Source organism: Rana temporaria, chromosome 1, assembly GCF_905171775.1.
Source record: "Rana temporaria chromosome 1, aRanTem1.1, whole genome shotgun sequence".
NCBI lineage: Eukaryota > Metazoa > Chordata > Amphibia > Anura > Ranidae > Rana > Rana temporaria.
Window position 1 is genome coordinate 605588928 of NC_053489.1, and position 19997 is coordinate 605608924.

Below are 19997 nucleotides of genomic sequence, written 5' to 3' on the forward strand. Positions count from 1 at the left end.
GCGCTATTTTTAGCGCTTTACCGCCTGAAAAACTCCTCAATGTGAAAGGGGCCTAAGAGGCTCTGTGTCCTGTGGTGTACTCCAAGAAAATGATTTTACAGGTAAGCTGTTATTAAAAATCCTATTTTTATCAACAGTGATCTTGACACTCCTGCGACTAGGGTTCTCTCTGGAAGCGCCTTGGGTGGTCCAAGACAAAGTTTTAGGTTATCACACCACTGTTGTTAAACGTTTGGATGAGGCAGTGACAAGACACCTGCCTCAGTCTAGCTCAGGCGCTAATCCGCTAATTCTAGGTGCCAATACGACCTGGCACCTGGGGTTTGCGATCCCTGGCCTATGGAGATTTTTAAGTATATTATTTTATATTGTACCAATAATATTCTAAATTTCTTAAAGTGTATTAGTGTAATTTTTTCCCCAAAAAAAGTGTTTGAAAAACCATTGCAAAAATACCGCATGAGAAAAAAAATTGCAACAATCACCATTATTACGATCTCTAGGGTCTCGGCTAAAAAAATAAGTTTTGGGGTTCTAAGTAATTTTCTAGCAAAAAAAAACAGATTTTTACTTTACTAAATAAAAAGTGCCAGAAAAAGCCTGGTCTTCATTTGAGCTTTGGCCCAGAAAAGATGGCAGCGTTTCTGGATCATGTTTAGATATGGCTTCCTCTTTGCATGATACAATTTCACATTGCATTTTTGGATAGCATGGTGGACAGTGTTCACAGACAATGGGCCAGATCCACGAAGCAGTTACGCTGGCGTATCTATTGATACGCTGCGTAACTGCTAGGTTGCTCTGGTGTATCTTTGTTTTGTATCCACAAAACAAGATACGCCTGAAGCTGGGCTAGATCCGACTGGCGTACGTCTTAGTACGCCGTCGGATCTAAGGTGCATATTTACGCTGGCCGCTAGGTGGCGCTTCCGTCGATTTCCGCGTCGAGTATGCAAATTAGCTAGATACGCCAATCCACAAACGTACGTCCGGCCGGCGCATTTTTTTACGTCGTTTCCGTAAGGCTTTTTTGGGCGTAACGTTACCCCTGCTATATGAGGCGTAGCCAATGTTAAGTATGGACGTCGGGCCAGCGTCGAATTTTCCGTCGTGTACGTCGTTTGCGTAAAACGTTCGCGAATAGGGCTTTGCGTAGAATGACGTTCACGTCTAAAGCATTGGCTTGTTGTGGGTTAATTTGGAGCATGCGCACTGGGATACCCCCACGGACGGCGCATGCGCCGTTCAGAAAAAAAATCATTTACGTTGGGTCAAGATGTATTAACATAAAACACGCCCACAACTTAGCCATTTGAATTGCGCGCCCTTACGCCGACACATTTACACTACGCCGCCATAACTTACGGCGCAAATTCTTTGTGGATACGGGAAATACGCTGTAAGTTACGGCGGCGTAGTGTATCTGAGATACGCTACGCCGGACGTAAAAAAACGCCGCGCTACGTGGATCTGGCCCAATGATTTTTGGAGGTATACCTGAGCCCGTGCAGTGATGTCCATCACAGAATCATGCCTGTATTTAATGCAGTGCCATCTGAGGCCCCGAAGATCACAGACATCCAATTTTGCATTTCGGCTTTGTGCTTTGCACAGAGATTTTTCCAGATTCTCTAATCTTCTGATGATATCATGTACTGTTGTTGATATATTTAAAGTCTTTTCAATTTTACATTGACAAGTCTTATTCTGCATTTGTTTGACAATTTGTAGATACAGCTTTTCACAGATTGGTGAACCTCAGCTTGTCTTTACTTTTGAGACACTCTGGCTTGATTCACTAACACTAGAGCATGCAAAGTCTGGTGCAGCTCTGCATAGAAACCAATCAGCTTACAGTTTTTTTTTGTCACAGCTTCATTGAACAAGCTGAAGTTAAAAGCTAATTGGCTACCATGTACAGCATGGGTCTTCAAACTACGGCCCTCCAGTTGTTCAGGAACTACAATTCCCATCATGCCTAGTCATGACTGTGAATGTAAGTGTGTTACAATGCCTCATGGGATGTGTAGTTCTGCAACAGCTGGAGGGCCGTAGTTTGAGGATCCCTGATGTACAGCTAAGATGCTCCTTTTTTTTACCCAATCATGTTACTAACCTGTTGACAATTAACCTAATTGGTTGCAAAATGTTCTTCCAGCTCTTCCTTGTTGGTACCATATACTTGCTAGCTTTTGCTGCCCAACTTTTTTGAGACGTGTTGCTGCCATCAATTTCAAAATTGTAATTGTTTGTTTTTTAAAATGGTAGATTTTCTCTGTTTAAACAATTGATATGTTTTAGATTGTGAATAAAGTATGTACAGGTATATCTGTAGCGCCCTTCCATTTTATTGGTGTAAAGTAAAGTAACCTTGGTATTATGATACTCGGGTAAGTGCCTCCCGTTTCATTTGCAATTAGTGGTGAGGTGTCAGTGGACGTTAAATTGCTAACTGAAGTTCAAAGATTACTTGATATACCTCTGAATCATACTGCTAGTGTCCCATCCTTTAGAAAACCTTGTATTTGTAATAAAGTGCCAATAGATACTGGTTGGTTAGCTGTCAAAACTTGCATCCTTGATTTCAACAAGGGTTGTATTTTATCAGAGTGTGGATTGGCTCATGTGATCTAAACAGAGAGGCGCTGTCTGTTGACCAGGTTCTCTCTAATAGCTTATTTCTCCCTACATTAAAACAATTGTGTGTGGCTCATTATAGTACAAGATGGATCCCGTTAATCTGCTGAACATTTGCTTTGCATTGGTTACATTTTTTTCAACCATCTATTTCAGATTTGGTCCTCCAGCAGAAGACAGAAGAGAAGTGTCAAGCTGTTATTTCTGCCATTGCATAGCCAGGCTGTAGAGTTTGAAGCATGTTAGGAAATTGGTACCACGGTTATAATTCATTTAACTTCCTCTTGGCTATAGATTATGTAACAATGATGGAAGGTTACTTATCCACGTTTAAATGTAGTATTAATTTGGTTATAATTGCCAATATACTGGTGTGATATTAACGATAAAACTACTTTCAAATAAATATGTAGCTTGAGCTCTTCCATGCTGTGGGGAAATGTGACCTTGAGAGCAGATGGAATATAATCACTTTAATGTTGAGTTAATCAACCTTAACAGTACTGGGACAGGTTCCAAGTCAAGACGATAAAAAATGAGTTCCAAGAGAAGTAAAAACATCTCGGAATTTGAAAAACTCTGAAATGATAATAGCGAAGCATACTGTAAATTTACAATTCTAACTGCCTGACAGCTTAATCAAAACACATATATTTTATGTATGCAATGTGAAGCATGGAGTCACCAAGTCTATGAGCAAATCCCATTGTAATCATTCAAGATTTTTCAATTAATTCAGATTTATTCAGAGTATTTATTCAGAGTATTTATTAGTAATTATTCTATGCAACGTTCTGTAACTGATAGCAACCAATCACATTTAAGTTGACTGCTTTGCAAAGTCATTTTATTTTTCACTACCATATTAAAGGAGTTGTAAAGGAATTTTTTTTTTTTTTTGCTGAAATGACTGTTTACAGGGTATAGAGACATAATAGTTAACTGATTCCTTTAAAAAAATCATATAATGTACCTACAGTTTCAGTTTCATTTTTGCATGCTGTTTCCTGCTTCTGTGATGTACAGAGAAACAGAGCCAATACAGGGCAGTGATGGTTTGTAAAACTAAACTGATTGGTGCTAAGGGGGTTTTAGACACACAGTAATCGCACCTCCTTGATTAGTGACCACAGCGAGAAAGCTCCCAGGACTGTGGTTATCAGGAAACAGACAACCAGGAAGTGTGGAGATCAGAGAAGAATTACAGCAACTTGAGATCAAAAATGAACAATGAGGACATGAAAACAGCACTGCATTAAGGTAAAGAAAGCTATTAAGATAAAAAAAAAAATCCTTTACAAACCCTTTAAATATGTGTAATAGAGCCCACATGATTCAGTCCACTCCTCTCTAACACCATTGTGACTGTGATAATTTAAGCTGTGTGTGTGGGCATTTTTCAGGCCATTTCAATCAATTTTTCTGCAGTCAAATGAAAAAATAAATATTGCTAAGATAAGCTAAAAAATGTTTAGCCTTTTCAGTATTAAAATTGTAGTTACAATTGAAAGCTTTTTCTCAATTTATGTCTTTTATAACACACAGAAGACATTTGTTTGAATACATTATTGAAAATGTAAGTGTCCCTCTGACATAATTTAAACAAAACCTTTACACAGTTACATACTTAAAGAGTAACTCCACTTTTGTTGAGAAAAAAACATTCCCCGTGTGTGATCTATGTACATTGCAAGGATTTTAACAAACTTTGTTGCAGATTCTTACCTTTTGTTATTCTGAAGAAATCAGTTTGTTTCTCTGTGCCCCTGTGCCGAGTAAATCGAATGGGAGTGGTTTCATATTTATCAACCAGCTGCTGCACCTGCAGGGCTCTAATGAGGAAAATTGAATGGTCTGCGTCCCTTTAGACATGATTTCCTATTGGGAGTATTTCACCCAAAAAATAATATTTTTTTACATCAGATGTTGCTCAGGTCATCCAAGAGCATAGAGCCGAGTGGGGGTTATCTTTCCCTCACTCGGCTTCCTGCCTAGCCATTGGCCATACCGGATAGGTTTCCAAGCTTGCCGACGGCTCTAGTAAGCTCAAGAAGCAGCGGAAAGAGGGGCGCACCTCTTCCACTTCCTATAAAAGTGATGTTGCGGTGCAGTGGGCTGGGATCACTTTTATTAGAAAGCTGACCACCCGTAGAAAAAAAAAGATACTAAGGTTTTGGCAGCTAGCTGCCGCCTTTAAATGGGTATTTAACTGTAAGGTCATGATGTACATTTACAGTTAGGCGGTTGGCAAATGGCTAGAAAATTAAAGCAGCAGGCACCATAGCTGGAGGAGAGGCCTTAGAAATAACTGTATACCCCAGCAGTGGATGCAGCACTGTACTAGTCCCAGAGCCTCAAGATTCTCTGCAGCCAACTTCAGAGTAAATGTATCAAAACTCCAAGCAGTGGCGGTCGCTCATGCAGGGCGCTCTCAGGCGCCGCCCCCCCCAATCCAAAGTGCCCGGCCCCTAATCTATATGCAGTCCACCGAATGCATGGAGCGCAGAGGTGATCGATCGAGTGACAAGGGGTGGGAGGGGTATTTGGTGGTCAGATGACTGGCTGGCTGGGGGGGGGGGGTGAAGGACCCTTTTTTTTTGTTGCACTGGTATCGGATCGCATGGGCATTCATACCTATGCAATCCAATTCAGGTAATCAAGCTGTTTCAGGGTGTCATTAATTTAACATTGCCACCCGCAGCAGATCGCATGAACACCATGCGATTTCAATGTGGTGTGTGAAATGCATAGGATTCGCTGCGTTTTCCGCACAGCATATATGTGAACCGAGGTTCAAACAGGAAGATTACACACAACTTTTCACCCTAGCTAAACACAGCTGGCTAATTAAGCCACGTTACACTTTGCCAAGTTCTTTAAATGATGAATTAGTCACTAAGGGACTTGAAAAGTTCAGTGATCACACTGAAAGATATAGAGTCTGGCGATCTTCCTTTGAAAGTGCAATAAGAGGTTTAGATATGTTTTGCAATAAGGACATAGACCTCTTAACCACTTGCCTACCGGCCACCGCCGTTATACGTCGACAAGTTGGCTCGGCTGGGCGAGAGCATGTAGTATGACGTCCTCTCTCCCAGCCGCCACTAGGGGGCGCCCCCGACTCCCGTGCGTGTGCCCGGCGGGGCTGTCAGCAGGGGAAATGCTGATCTTCGGTTCATACAATGTATGAACCGAGGATCAGTGTTTCCCCTAGTAAGGCCACCCCCCCCCCACAGTAAGAACACGCCCAGGCATACTTAACCCCTTCCCCGCCCCCTAGTGTTAACCCCTTCACTGCCAGTGGCATTTTTATAGTAATCCAATGCATTTTTATAGCTCTGATCGCTATAAAAATGCCAATGGTCCCAAAAATGTGTCAAAAGTGTCCGAAGTGTCCGCCATAATGTCGCAGTACCGAAAAAAAAAAATGCTGATCGCCGCCATTACTAGTAAAAAAAATATAATAAAATGACATAAAAATACCCCCTATTTTGTAAACGCTATAACTTTTGCGCAAACCAATCAATAAACGCTTATTGCGATTTTTTTTTACGAAAAATATGTAGAAGAATACGTATCGGCCTAAACTGAGGAAAAAATATTTTTGGGGGATATTTATTATAGCAAAATGTAAAAAATATTAATTTTTTTCAAAATTGTCGCTCTATTTTTGTTTATAGCGCAAAAACTAAAAACCGCAGAGGTGATCAAATACCACCAAAAGAAAGCTCTATTTGTGGGAAAAAAAGGACGCCAATTTTGTTTGGGAGCCACCTCGCACGACCGCGCAATTGTCGCAGTCCCGAATCGCAAAAAGTACTCTGGTCTTTGGGCAGCAATATGGTCCGGGGGGTAAGTGGTTAATCAAATGGCTTGTAAATGAGTCTGCTAAGCATGCCAAACGAATCTGAACAATTAACATTAACTACCCAGTGACTGGCCTCACATTGATCTGGGACAGACTTAAAGATTGCCACTTTTTGTACTAGTGCTGAGCTGCAGGCAGACTATATAAGTGAATGGATATGTGTAGCCTGTCTGGATGAAACATATCCATTCACAATTTGACAGGTATGCAGGAATAGGTGTGGGGCTCCTCATGCACAGGCTTTGCGTTGGGGGCTGTGCTCCCATCCCTGATTCCATCAAACTCACCTGTGCATGTGATCTGTACAGCTAAAGCATATCCATTCACTTATAAAGGCTGCCGGCAAGCTGAATAACTACAAAAAGATACTGTAACCAAACTGCTGTAGGCGTTGTACAGGGCTGAGCGCATTCACCCTGAGTGAATTCACCCTAAATCCTCAGTAGCTGTACATAAAACAAATACGATTTCTCAAGATTCTTTTTACAGGCTTGCATCTGACTATAAAGTAGAGTCCATAGATGGACACATGATTGTCCTTACCAACTCGTATTGATTGCAACCTGATCCTCAATCATAGATTGAAATCCCTTTCAGATGCAGCATATCATCACTCACATCCTCATGATCAAGTAATCCTGCTCCTAAGAGAGATACACTATATTACCAAATGTATTGGGACACCTGCCTTTACATGGACATGAACTTTAATGACATTCCAGGCTTAGTCCGTAGGGTTCAAGAGACGTCTTGGCTTGCAATCTCTGCTCTAATTCATGCTCTTCCGTGTCTTTATGGATCTTGTTAGTGCACTGGTCATGTTGGAACAGGAAGGGGCCATCTCCAAACGGTTCCCACAAATTTGTGAGCATGAAATTGTCCAAAATGTCTTGGTATGCTGACGCCTAAAGAGATCCCTTCACTGGAACTAAGGGGCAAAGCGCAATCCCTAAAAAACAACCCCACTCCATAATCCCCCCTCCCTCCACTCTGTCTGCACCAAGTCCTGACCTCAACCAGATAGAACACCTTTTGAAAGAATAAGAGTGAAGACTGCAAGCTAGGCCTTCTCGTCCACATCAGTGCCTGACCTCACAAATGCGCTTCTGGAAGAATGGTCAAACATTCCCATAGACACACTCCTAAACCTTGTGGGCAGCCTTCCCAGAAGAGTTGAAGCTGTTATATCTGCAAAGGATGGGCCAACTCAATATTGAACCATACAGACAAAGACCGGGATGCCATTAAAGTTCATGTGTGTGTAAAGGCAGGCGTCCAAATACTTATGGTAATATAGTGCATCTTAAATATCTGCAAGGCGACAGCTCAGATTAATGGCCCCAACCAGGGCCTCCATCAGGGGGGGTACAGGTAGTACACCTTTTTTTTATTATTATTATTATTATTATTTTTTTTGGAAAACAAAAAAAAAGTTAATATATTTTTTTATTAAAGGGCCCAGAGGTCCCCAGGGGCCCGGATGGCAACCCCCTTTCTTTTATTTATTTTTTATAAATTTACATTTTTTTATATTTTTTTTCATTAATTTTTTATTAGAGGGCCCAGAGGTTTCTTTTTTCTTTTTATTATATATATATATATATATATATATATATTTTAGGGGACATGCATACTTACAAGTACACTAAAGAATGAACATCCTCCTCTTTTCCAGCCATGCCAAAAGCAGTTCCTCATAAAACAAACTGCCACGCAAAACCCATCTGGCCTGTCCCTTTTGTGGTCTCCTCTAGTGACAACTTGTTTGTGACAGTGACCAAGACCATTTAGGGGGCACAATCAGGTGGCAATCTCTATTGAGGATAAAAGGGGCTGGACAGGGACAAAAATGTGGCCCTGGACTTCATCCAGACTGGCCCAGGGCACAACACATCAGATTACAGTGCACATCAGGGCATGGTACAGAGCTCAGCGAATCAGGGTACAGGGCACGGAGCACATCAGGGCACAACACATTCGGGGCACATCAGGACACGGGGCACATGGCACATCATGGCACAGGGCACATTATGGTGCACATCATTTACCAGTCAGCATGCAGAGTAGCGCAGGAAGTGTGTGTAATATGTTCTCTCTCTCTAGTCACGGCACTCACTCGGCTTCCCTCTTCTCGTCCATCCCAGATGATGTCACAAGCAAATGGAGATAGACAAGAAGAGAGGAGGGGCCGCCGGGGAGCAGCGTGAGCACCGTGACAAAAAAATTTGGTTAGCCCCCATTCACCCTAATAGTCTCCTCTGGAGTGCAGATGTGAAGGTAGAGCCCGGCCGATTGCTGGGGTCCATGTCCCAGCTCAGGCGATTGTGGCAAAAACTCTCCCGCGAACACAAGCTTATGTCGGAGTGTTCGCTGATGACCTCGTTCCTGTGCAACCCCGAAGTGCCGGATAGTCTTACACACTGCATGTCGTGGCCCTGGGCCTCGCAGAATTTGTTCCACTTTGGGCACCTGGTGGACCCTAGGTCTCGCATGCTGCTCCCGTTCTCCAAGCTCCAATCTCAACATGACCTCCCCAGACAAGTGTTTTACAGTTATCTGCAGATCCGCCATTATGCCCAAACTATAGCCCCGCGGCTACAATTCTACGCTCCTTCCCCATTTGAACGCATTATCTTAGAAGGCCGCTCACGTAGAGGACTGATCTCTGACATTTACCAAATCCTGAACAGGCACTCTATGCAAGTCCAGGGCAAGCACCCCTATATGCTCCGGTGGGAGAGGGAATTGGGAGAGGAGATCCCAGAGGAGGCATGGGGGGCGATCTGGCGTCAGGCGGCCAAGACTTCCATGTGTACCCTCTATAAGGAAAACTCCTACAAGATCCTCTTCTTTTGGTACCTGACTCCGGACGTCCTCCACAAAATGTATCCCTCCACCTCTGATCGCTGCTGGCAGGGCCAGCAAGCTAAGGGCACACTCTTCCATATTTACTGGGCGTGTCCCTTAGTAGTCCTGTTTTGGACCTCTACGCAACAACTATTGACCCGACTCTTCGAGACACCCATACCCTGGACCCCGAAACGTTTCCTCTTCGGTCTCTCCCAGCCAAAGCTAGCCAAACCCTATAAAAAATTACTCAGGCATGTTCTCACAGCAGCAAGGTGCCTGATAGCCCTCTACTGGAAGAGGACTGCACCCCCATCACAGGATGCCCTTTACGCCAGGGTCAAAGACGTTGAGATAATGGAGAGAATGACGGCTAGACTGAGAGACGGACTTGACGACCACGACAGTGTCTGGGAGCGGTGGCGCTCTCGGGAGGATCCACCCTGATCCGGCGGTCGACATTGGAAGGTACTTCTCCCCCTTAATTTGCTGCTCATTTGGTCCCCTCCTTTTCTTCTTTTTCTGCTTCTCTTTTCTCTCCCCCTCTCTCACTTCTTTCCTCTCTCACTTCTTTAAGTATATTTAAAGTGTCTTATGAAACAAGGCAGCAGTTACGAGGCAATGTACGCTACATATCCCTCTAGAGACAGTGTTAATATTGTTATTTTGTGTGATGTCATGGTTTACAGGAGGATCCCTCTTTCAGGGATCCGACATTTGCATACTAGACGATGCTCTCGTTTTAATCCTGCCTATGTCTACTTGCCATTTTTGTACCACTGTTCGACTGTTTTAATTTTTCTAAAAGATCAATAAAATGTGATTTAAAAAAAAAATCAAACCGATGGACAGCTGACCATCTGTCAAAACCAATGGTTAGTACACAAAAGCATCGGTTCAAAACCCGCGCATGCTCAGAATCAAGTCGACGCATGCTTGGAAGCATTTAACTTCGTTTTTTTCAGCACGTCGTGTGTTTTACGTCACCGCGTTCTGACCTGATCGGTTTTTGAACTGATGGTGTGTACGCACATCAGACCATCGGTCTGCTTCATCGGTGAACCGATGAAAACGGTCCGTCGGACCATTCTCATCGGATGGATCGAGAGTGTGTACGCGGCCTAAGACAATGATCCCAAACACAAAGCCAAGGAAACTCTCAATATGTTTCAAAGAAAGAAAGAAAATGAAGCTGCTAGAATGGTCCCCGCCAATCACCTGAATTTTGGAAAATTTGTGGAAAGAACTAAAGATCAGCGTTCATAGAGGAGGCCGACTACACCTTCAACGTTTGAAGACTGTCTGGAAGAATGGGCCAAAATCACACCTGAGCAATGCATCGCCCTAATAAAACATGGATGGACCAAGTGTGAATGACTATTTGTCATTTATTTGTTTGGCAGTATTTAAATAACATTGAGAATTGTTAAAAATATTATGGATCATATACTGTATGTTGCCACAGCTATACAATATTTATGTGTATTTAACCGTTTGCCGACCGATGGACGACGATCTACGTCGGCAGAATGGCATGGCTGTGCAAAGCAATGTACCTGTACGTCGCCTTTAAATCACAGCATAGTGCTCTGTGAGATTGGAAAGAAATCCTGGACAACCACACTCCGTTAAACGACATCTTTATTGGATAAAATCAAATCAAAACATGATCCAAAAACAGTGCAGTCAAAAATAGAAAGTGAACACTAGGACAAAAAAATGGCTAACATGTTTGTCAGATATTACCAACGGATGGAACTTTTCCTATCATTTGGCATGCAGTACTGAGGTCCACCAGCAGGTGTCTCCTGGTAGTTTTGAACTGTCAGGGGAACTTCTCCCTGCTGGTGTTATGTCATCCTTGGGCTGCAGTACTGGCATCCATCCGCTTAATGAGATAAAACACTTACAAAAGATCGATCACATAGAAGCATAAAATAAGGCCGGCCGGCTAAAACGAACGCCCGTCCGCTCGGACTGTCACGCAAAACGTCAGCACGTCTCCTCTCCCGACGTGCGTTTCGTCACACAAATGATGCTGTCTGGGGCACAAGGAAACAGGGCTGGTCAGAATGGGCACATTGTCGGGGCCAAGAAGGGATCCCTCAGCTCAGAGGGTAAACAGACCTCCAGACCAGAGCTGGAGGGCTCTGTTGGAGCTGAGTTCAAAAGTTCAGAGTCCCCTCAATCATCAGTTTCCGTGCATCCTGATTCGCAGGGAGCAGATTCCTTGAGACACTGGTGGTTCAATCGGCATCAGGGATTCGGGCAGTTGAGAAAAAGGACGCAGTTGGTCCACATGACGTCTGCAAATTGAACCATCTTCCAGGCGGACCTTGTACATCTTGGGTCCCAAAGTCTCTGCAATGACAGCAGGAAGCCAACGGGTGTTGGAAGCCCCATAAGATCGGGCCCATACCTTTTGTTGGGCGTTGAATCGGGGGAGCTCATTGTGTTTGACCATCTTGTCTTGGGACTGCAGTACATGTTCCTGGACTGTTTGAGGGCGAAGCATATCCAAAACAATCAGTCAGTGACCTCATTATACCCTCCCTCCTCATCACTGTAGAAAACCTGGCAGTATGCTGCAGCTGGGGGAAAATGACTGCCAGATTGCTGTCCTTCTTGTGCAGCACCTCTCTCTGGGCTCACTTTACTGCCTTCCTCTAGCTGTGTACCATCATCGAAGCCTTCAAAACGTTGTGCATCCTCATGCAGCATGTACCCAAAACTGCGTTCAAACAGTTCGGGGGACTCCTTAGGAGGACATGGTGGGGCTAGGGAAGGAGTGACTGATGCCATTGAGCAGAGGGAAGAGGATGCCTTGGCAGCTGCTTTGCCAGACAAAGTACCCTGAGCCTGGGTGAGAGAGGATGAGGAGGATGAGGACGGCTTGGTCATCCACTCTACCAAGTCATCGGCATGTTGCGGCTCAACACAGGCAGCTGCCGAAAAAAAGGACGAGCATGTACCACGGCCACGTGCTGATGAAGATGCACCGTGTCCACGACCAGCACTGTTGCCTCTAGACGCAGAGCATGCTTGCCCTCTTTTATTGGCTCGCGACTCTCTGCCTCTCCTTGTTGTCCTTCCAGACATACTAATGGCCTGCAGAGGACAAACGCAGTACACACACTACGTAGTTTTAGGTGCACACTGCAGAGGACACAGGCAGTACACACTACGTAGCTTTAGGTGTAAACTGCAGAGGACAAAGGCAGTACACACACCAAGTAGATTTAGGTGCACACTGCAGAGGACACAGGCAGTACACACTACGTAGCTTTAGGTGTAAACTGCAGAGGATAAAGGCAGTACACACACCACGTAGATTTAGGTGCACACTGCAGAGGACACAGGCAGTACACACCAAGTAGCTTTAGGTGCAAACTGCAGAGGACAAGGGCAGTACACACCACGTAGCTTTAGGTGCAAACTGCAGAGGACACGGGCAGTACACACCAAGTAGCTTTAGGTGCAAACTGCAGAGGACACGGGCAGTACACACCACGTAGCTTTAGGTGCAAACTGCAGAGGACACGGGCAGTACACACCATGTAGCTTTAGGTGCACACTGCAGAGGACACAGGCAGTACACACTACGTAGCTTTAGGTGCACACTGCAGAGGACACAGGCAGTACACACTAAGTAGCTTTAGGTGCAATCTGCAGAGGACACGGGCAGTACACACCAAGTAGCTTTAGGTGCCAACTGTAGAGGACACGGGCAGTACACACCAAGTAGCTTTAGGTGCACACTGCAGAGGGCACGGGCAGTATACACTACGTAATTTTAGGTGCAAACTGCAAAGGACATGGGCAGTACACACCAAGTAGCTTTAGGTGCAACCTGCAGAGGACACGGGCAGTACACACCACGTAGCTTTAGGTGCAAACTGCAGAGGACACGGGCAGTACACACCAAGTAGCTTTAGGTGCAAACTGCAGAGGACAAAGGCAGTACACACACCACGTAGCTTTAGGTGCACACTGCAGAGGACACAGGCAGTACACACTACGTAGCTTTAGGTGCAAACTGCAGAAGACACAGGCAGTACACACTATGTATCTTTAGGTGCAAACTGCAGAGGACACGGGCAGTACACACCAAGTAGCTTTAGGTGCAAACTGCAGAGGACACGGGCAGTACACACCACATAGCTTTAGGTGCAAACTGCAGAGGAAAAAGGCAGTACACACCACGTAGCTTTAGGTGCACACTGCAGAAGACACAGGCAGTGCACCACGTGAGAATACTGCAGCTAGCACAATCACCTGCCTGCCAGTAAATTAGGAAGAGCTGATCTAGCTAAACTATACAGTGTATAAATATATATACAACACATGGGATGCATATATATTCTCTACACACTGTAACTTTAACTGACTAGCCTGCCTGCTCTATCTATCTAGAAAAAATTACACTCTCTCTCTCTCTCTGTCTCTAACCACCGCCGCAACACACTACACAAGACCGACCTGCAGGCTGCCTTTTATAGTGCGGGGCGTGTACTAAACCCCCTGAGCCATAATTGGCCAAAGCCACCCTGGCTTTGGCCAATTATGGCTCTCCGTTTTTTTTGCGCGCTGTGATTGACCAAGCATGCGGGTCATAGTGCATGCTTGGCCAATCATCAGCCAGCAATGCACTGCGATTCCGCAGCGAATTATGGGATGTGACACGCCACTCAAATTTGGTGCGAATGGCCCGTAACGTTCGTAATTCGACGAACGGTTGAACATACGATGTTCGAGTCGAACATGGGTTTGACACAAACATGAAGCTCATCCCTAGTAGTGATGAGCAGAACATGAGCATTCCCCATCCCTCAGATGCACATAACAAAGGGGCGGGGATGCTCACTCATCTCATTATCCCAACATGACCATATTTAGACATTGCCTTGTCAAATATGGCCATGTCATGAAAATCTGGATGACAATTTCCTTTAAAATATGTAATTATAATTTATTCAGAGTCCGGTTAAATTTTCTATATAATTTTGGTGTTTTGGCCCAATTGTTCTATGCAACCGAGCTAATGCTATGTGATATACCGTATAGTTGAATATTGCCTATAATGGTTTTCAGCAAGGTCTCCAATCACTAGGAAGCATAATTTCACAGGTATCGATCGGTCTGAAACAGTAGGATTCATGGCAGACCTTTGCACATAGACCACTGCTTCCACAGAGGGACACTTTCTACAGTAAGCTGGCAGAGGAGAGGCTTTTCTGATCAGGCTGTGACTGCTTTCTAAAGAAAACGAAATGGTAAGACTTTGCACAGCTATTGTTTTGATGCACTTGGAATGTATTTAGCTGATTTAATCTAATAGTTGGGCTTTAATTTTGGAGCAGGTCTAAGTGTAAATGGAAATTGTGAAACATAAAGAGTTGCATGAGCTGCCAAAACCAGTAAAGTAGTTTTGATGACATTGCAGAATGCTATTGATCCCTTTCTAACATATCTAATGATGTATTTTTTTTTTACAAAAGTGTGAGCATCAATGAAACGTAACTGGTGTGGTCAGAAATAACAGAATATGTGTGATACTATCATTAGGAATTTATATCTAAAGTTAAATAATGTTGGAAGTCCAGTTTTGTTTGTTAACAAATTGCATATATGCGTGACAAGTAAACATAATCAGGCAGAATGGGGTGTAAGATGAAAAAAAATTTTTTTGGCTTTCAATAAAGTGAAAAAGGGTTGTAGCGCTACCCCCTCAGGAGCCGCTGATTTGTTGTTGGGATCGGCGTATTAAGTTACCTTGGTGTTGTCTAGGGGTGCAGTTGGAGAACAGAGTATTGAGCGAATGTCCAGACAGTGAATAAAGATTTTCCAATGCTTTATTTCCAGGCCAACACGGGCAACATCAACATCAAATGGGAAAGAAAGGTTGATGAAGCAAGAGAGAGAGAACTTTGCAGTATCAGGCCTGGATATGAACCGAGCAATCCTGCTCTCCGTAGTATCAATTGCAATTCGTCGCCACTCCAGTCAGAGTGGGTGAAGTGCCCCGGACAGAATCCCGCCACAAGCCTGGCAGCCGAAGTGTCACTCTAGATTGCTGGGAGGAACAGGTCTCTCACACAGACCTGGCTCTAGGGCCTCTGCCACAGGCCTATTACTTTAAATGAGCTAAATAAACAAGTTGAGCGAATCCTCCCAGTAGGTTTTAGCAGAGGTCACCGGATGACAGCAAAGAGTACCTGTCAGCATTCCAGTCACCAGATCCCCGATTGGTTCATTCAAGCCCTGTCAGACAACCTGCCTCAGTGTTTTCCTCAAGCCGACCCCCCAATCTAACGGCACCCAGCCTGGGATCCTTTCAATCGGACTGGGGACCCAGTAAGTCACTGGGGCCCCTCTCAGGAACATGGAACTCCGCGTAGAATGTGATCCCAGCCTGGTAGGCCATCGCCGGGGTCCGTTGGATGCGCACACCCTAAAGGTGGTTGCCGCACCTGGAACCTGGAACCCTCAAAGGACTCAGAAAAATGGCGTCTGCCACAGATATACTCTCCCCCAGCATGCTCCGCGAGGGAAAACTCCTCTAATTGGCTGCTGGCTCTGCCAGAACCCCTCTAGCGCCACCTGTCGCCCAGGGGTGGGAACAGCACCCCTGGAGCGCAGACTGACCTACAGGACAGTTCAGGAATGACAGCAGCCCAAATTTAGAAAATTGTGAATGGGAGCAAAATAACTCTCCCATTCCCTACTAACTTTAGCGTAGTGCCCATACTGAAAGTAAGGGGGCGCTACAGGGTTAACAGTGATTTTATTGTTGCCACATTTGCTGTCTCACTGGTCACAGTGACCAAGGCAGGAAATAAGGGTAAACCTGTCATTTTGAGATTTCCAATTACGGTACACCCTAAATCTGGCCATACTCCACTCCAAAGCTCTACTACATGCCCCTTGTGTCCACAAAAAATACTCCCACTCTTCCAGGGGCCTCCATTGACTATTTTTGCATTGTTTTATTATGTATCTTTTCAGAAGTCTTTGGGCTGGTCACATGACAATGTTGGGTCCTCTTCATTCTCGCCCTCTCTCCATGCTGGGTGGTCTACATACTTATGCGGACAGCAATGCTAATATGATGGGCACAGTTAATGAAAGGTACTATGGTAACAGAGCCATGATGCCCTACATTCACAGCTCAATTCTCAGTCATCTGGTTTGAATGATGCTGGGTGCTACAAACTAATTTTGTGGCCAAAAAGATGTACTTTGGAGGACTGCCCTGTATAGAAGGTGAGCCTGAGCTCTTTTTTTTTTTTTTTTTTACACATGGCTGCCACTAGACTGACCAGATTACTTGCTGGGCAAATAAAAACGTACACACAGGGTTATGCACAATCTCATGCACAGCATTCTGGGGAAGCATTGGAGTGTCATGTTGTCCTCCATACCTGGAAGTTCTCGTAAATCTAAAGCAGCCTACATAAGGATCAAGGTTTTGGAAAAAAAGAAGGAAAGAACACCCTACACTGAGTCTCTCTTAAAAAGTGAACCTGTTGCCAGTATTGGTAAATTACAGGTTCACTTTGGGACGCTGTCATAAAACTTAAAGGGGTTTTAAAGGTTTGTTTTTTACTTTCTAAATAGGTTCCTTTAAGCTAGTGCATTGTTGGTTCACTTACCCTTTCCTTCCATTTCCCTTCTAATAGCTAGATTCAAATAGACCGCCGTAGCGTATTTACACTACGCCGCCGTAAGTTAGCTAGGCAAGTACTGTATTCACAAAGTACTTGCCTGCTAAGTTACGGCGGCGTAGCGTGAATAGGACAGCGTAAGCGCGCCAAATTCAAATGAGGATGTGGGGGCGTGTTTTATGTAGATTATCTGTGACCCGATGTGATTGACGTTTTTTACGAATGGCGCATGCGCCGTCCGTGTACATTTCCCAGTGTGCATTGCGGCAAAGTACGCCGCAAGGACATATTGGTTTCGACGTGGATGTAAATTACGTCCAGCCCTATTCACGGATGACTTACGCAAACGACGTTAAATTTTCAAATTTCGACGCGGGAACGACGGCCATACTTAACATTGGCTATGCCACCTAGGGGGCATGTTTATCTTTAGGCGGCGTATCCCTTACGGAAACGGCGTATCTTTACTGTGACGGGCGGACGTACGTTTGTGAATCGGCGTATCTATGCATTTACATATTCTACGCCGAACGAATGGAAGCGCCACCTAGCGGCCAGCCTAAATATTGCACCCTAAGATACGACGACGCAAGCCGTCGTATCTTAGATAGGTTTAAGTGTATCTCAGTTTGAGAATACACTTAAACTTAGGACGGTGCAGATTCTGAGTTAGGTCGGCGTATCTACTGATACGCCGGCCTAACTCTCTGTGAATCCACCTATAAATGTTTTTTTCTTTGTCTGAATTTCTCACTTCCTGTTTCTCCTCATTAAACTTGCCCCCATCATCTGAGCCGGTTAGTCAGAATGCTCGCTCCCTCCCCTGTGACTACAGTGAGCGTCTCCCCGCTGGAATGTAGTCCTAAGGGAGGGGGCGAGGACGCTGACTGACCCCCAGCCAGAACGGCTCGGATGATGGGGGCAAGCTTACTGAGGAGAAACAGGAAGTGAGAAATTCCAACAAAGAAAAAAAACATTTAGAAGGTAAATCGAAGGAAAAGGTAAGTGAACCAAGAATGCACAAGCTTAAAGGAACCTATTTAGGAAATAAAAAACAAACCTTTACAATCCCTTTAACTTATTGACTTAATCTAAGTTCACAAGATTAAAGCCCCTGAAGCCCAAGTCCTATCTCCATTAGTTTTTATCTCTTGTACGGGACTACAAAAGCTAGTGGAATGCAATATAATGTGTACATTTATACATTCCATTTTGGGTTCCTCTTGGACTTCTTCTTTAAGGTCTGCAGAAAATTCTGTGTCTGTGTGTGTTTGCTGGAAATGTGCAGGTGGTAAAACAAAGGATGGTTTATTGAAAACATCAGATAATTGTCTAATGGAGGAAGGTGTCAGCTGCTCGTATTTCATGTTGTTGTCTGTCAGCATACGCTACGTTTCCAATGGGAATGAATGGCCTGTACATTATGGAATGGCTTACACATTAGAACAATATTGAGTGCTATAGAAGCAACAAATCCCATTGTTGTCATAACCACGGAGACAAATTGAGGATCCATGAAACACTTCAGTAATTGCATTATAATATAATGTATCTGGAATGACCTTGGACCAATGAATGTATAAAATACATGAACAAGAAACTGTAATGACAGCAAACATTCATGGACTAAATTTGACCCAGTGTAATGCCACCAGCCAGTGTGGCGTGGGGGGGCAGTCCATACTCTCGCCTCAGGCGCAACATTTAGGAGGGTGCAAAATAATTCCTGTGCTGTCCTGAGGGTCTGTGCTGCAGCCTATTGCCTCCCCTGGCCCCTTCACCCCGAGACAAATACAGGGCATTTCTCCACAGTACCCTATTCCCTCTCCACTTGCCTCGGGACTCCTCAGGTGCACCCTGGTTCCCTCTGGTGTGGCCTGTGTGTGTGAGAATAGTGGATAAGGAGGGGGGGTGCTTGGTGTAGATGGGAGAGGTACCGTGGCTGTTGGTTGAACTCCTGGTGGGGGATACCGAGGAGCGGCTGGTGGCAGAACTCCAGAACAATACTGCCCTGTGCTAAGGAGAGCCCTGATCAGATGGTCGATGGAGGCCATGGAGAGGTAAGGAGGATCAACCAGTCTACATCGTACTGTATATGGGGATGGGGGGGGGTGAGTAGTGCAGGAAGTAGAAATCAGATAGGTCAGTGCAGTGGTCAGGCTGGTCAGTGTAGTGGTCAGGTAGATCAGTACTAGTGGAAGGGGCTCAGGTAGTGGTAAAAGTCCCCGGGTTAGGGGGCGCAAATTACTTGCCTTGCGCCGGGCACTGACAACTCACACTACCCCACTGCTTCCATATAAAGTATGCCCATCTAAGGAAAACATGTGGTCCTAGTAGAATTGAATGACTTGTCTCTTTAAGCTGTCAATAAAGTGCCAGCAGACTAATGTGTGGATTCATTATGCAATGATCAAAGTGCAGTTATTAAAGGGGTTGTAAAGACAAAAATGATTTCCTTTTAAATTAAAGTCTGACCGTAGCTGATAAAGTAAAAAGTAATGTTTTGCATTATAACTAGTTTGATACCTGTTGAAATCAATCTGTTTTATTCACCTCTGTCACTCCTGAATCATTATTCTCACTGACTTCCTGGTTTGCGGTGCGCATTCATTCTTGCTACATCACGGCCTAATGGGAACTACAGTTCCCATTAGGCTTAGCCTCCATGCCTATGAGGAATAAGAGAGCATCTTCACGCAGGGCAGTAGTCATAGGGAGGGGGCGAGCACATTCTGCTTTCCACCATGCAAAACGGCTCAGATGATGGTGGAAAGCAAGAAGAGGAGAGACAGGAAATGGCATTTTCAAACCTGGATTACTGTATTTTGGAGGTAAAAAGGAAAAACGAGGTAAGTGATATTTAAATGCTCTAGCTTACAGCAATCAATTGATCTAATAAAAAACGAACCTTTAGTGTTCCTTTAATATCAGCTGTGATCCACATGATTTTACTAAGCACCTCCATGGATTCATGTGGACTT